Raw genomic sequence first — 2,723 nt, forward strand, 5'->3', positions numbered from 1 at the left:
CCATCCTTGTCTCGTCACAGCTGTTAGTAATCACGTCTCGTCTTGTCCTTGTATATAAGCTGTCTGTTCAGTCTTGTTTTTTGTCGCATCGTCTTCGTTGGGTCCCTGTGTCTTCTGAGTCTTCTGAGTTTCCTGAACCCCTCTGAGCTTCCCGTGCCTTCATCCCGTTTTGTAAGTTATGCTGCCTCGTCAGCCTGTTAGTTTTGTATTTTATTATTATCATTAAATTTCTATTTTTTGTACTTCTGCCTATTTGAGTCCCTGTCCGCACTACTGGGCTCGCCCTGACCAGAAAACCCTGACAATTATCTGTAAATGTGTCTGAATTAGAACATGTTTGTGTTTTGTAAAGTTTAGCTGTGGTGGCCGTTTTAATTGAGTCCAACAGGTTAAACAGCTGTAGATGTACACCCAGTGAATACTTATGGATGTTTCTCTGAAATCACTGGGTCAATATATTTTGCTAACAAACGCACATGATTCCCCACTTTTTATTGTGGGCCTGTTCATGTCTCAGCTCTTCTGACTGGTTTCGGTGAGTTCCTGTGCTCCACCAGCAGAACCTTCAGTGCACATGCACAATCTGTCTGTTGCACCTTAAAAAAAAAACAAGGTACAGAGTAATATTTAAAATTAAATTGTTTGTTTCACAACCATTATGGTGTCCAAATTTGAAGTCTAATGACGGCAGGGGCAAGTTCTTATTATTCCTAAAGGAAAACGTTTGTCATTGTGTGGAAATTAAAATAAAAAAAAAGATTAGCGTAGAACAAAAATAATATTTTACACACACTTAGTCTTTTGTTTGTTCAGGAAGTGAATGAGAGGGAATCAAATTTGCCCAGAGTAAATGTTTCAACTTTTTAGAAAATAAACAGTATCCAAACTTTGGACTTGTGATTTATCAATACTTTAAGTAGGCAGCACTTTAGGACACAGTCGTTTAAAGGGATAATTAAGATAATTAAGAATGGAGGTCTGTGGAAAAGTTATAAACAATAATATCTGTTTTGATAAACCAGTTTGGAGAAATGATCTGAATTTAATTTTCACCATACTGATGAGCTAACAGCTGGCCTGAGAGGGGCCGAGACTAAAGAGGAGTAATGCCAAGGTTGGAGGAAGTAGGGGTGCAGAGGTTGCTGCAGGACCCCCAGCTGGATGCAGGAGGCCACACATGAGGCCACACATTGATAAAGTAGAGCAAGTTTTATTTGTGCTGCATGGGTTTGAATTCCAGTAACACTTGAATTTTATTGTTTATTGTTTTGTTTTTAATGAAAAAACTCACGGAAAAACATTTTGAGTAAACTCAAACTTTAAAAACTATTTTGAGTTTGAGTTAAAGGAACACACAGTGGAGCTGAGCGAGGGGTCCGGCCCGACGCTGAGTTCTCAGTGTTTTATCAGAAGGATCTCCTCAGCTGTCACTCAGCTCCACAGCATCCATCTCTTTAAACAGCTCACAGTCAAATAAACAGCTCTGCCCACGGCTCGTCTCCAGCCCCGTTCCTGATCGGACTCTCTCATCGGCAGGGAGGTTCTACGTGGGCTGCCTTTCACAACGAACTGATAGCTCCATCAGCGTTGTTTTTTGTTCATTAACACTAACTCATCTACTGTCCTGACTCTGAGACGTTACTGTAAGGAAAGAGAATGCAAATGAGCCTATTTTAAAGTTTTAGTGGAATAAAAAACGAGAAGACGGCCTTTTCTGAATGTAGCTGTAACATGTAACAAGCAGGATATATTTCCTTTTATTATTTTCACTTTGGTCACATTTCATGCATGTGACCACATCATCTTTTTTCATGAGTCAGGCTAACAAAGACATTAATGACTCTACATTGTGAGTCAGTGAACACCAGAGTCTCAGTCATCAGGACGTAAATCCCCCCACCAAGTTTAAAAAAACTAAAACTTACCAACTGGACTTCTATTTTGTAGTTGAAGATGATGTCTGCAACCTGCAGCTCTGGAGTAACATGCGACTCTTTGGTCCCTCTGCAGCGGCTCTTTGATCCCTCTGCAGCAGCTCTTTGGTCCCTCTTTGACGACTCTTCGGTGCCTTTGCAGCGACTCTTTGGTCCCTCTTTAACGACTATTTGGTCCCTCTGCAGCGGCTCTTTGGTCCCGCTGCAGCGACTCTTTGGTCCCTCTGCAGCGACTCTTTGGACTCTCTGCAGCGACTCTTTGGTCCCTCTTTAACGACTCTTTGGTTCCTCTGCAGCGGCTCTTTGGTCCCTTTGTAGCAACTCTTCGGTCCCTCTGCAGCGACTCTTTGGACCCTCTGCAGCGGCTCTTTGGTCTCTCTTTAACAACTCTTTGGTCCCTCTGCAGCAGGTCTTTGGTCCCTCTGCAGCGGCTCTTTGGTCCCTCTTTAACGACTATTTGGTCCCTCTGCAGCGGCTCTTTGGTCCCTCTTTAACAACTATTTGGTCCCTCTGCAGCGGCTCTTTGGTCTCGCTGCAGCGACTCTTTGGTCCCTCTGCAGCGACTCTTTGGACTCTCTGCAGCGACTCTTTGGTCCCTCTTTAACGACTCTTTGGTTCCTCTGCAGCGGCTCTTTGGTCCCTTTGTAGCAACTCTTCGGTCCCTCTGCAGCGACTCTTTGGACCCTCTGCAGCGGCTCTTTGGTCTCTCTTTAACAACTCTTTGGTCCCTCTGCAGCAGGTCTTTGGTCCCTCTGCAGCGGCTCTTTGGTCCCTCTTTAACGACTATTT

This window comes from Nematolebias whitei, chromosome 12, assembly GCF_014905685.2.
Source record: "Nematolebias whitei isolate Nwh7 chromosome 12, NemWhi1, whole genome shotgun sequence".
NCBI classification, from domain to species: Eukaryota; Metazoa; Chordata; class Actinopteri; order Cyprinodontiformes; family Rivulidae; genus Nematolebias; species Nematolebias whitei.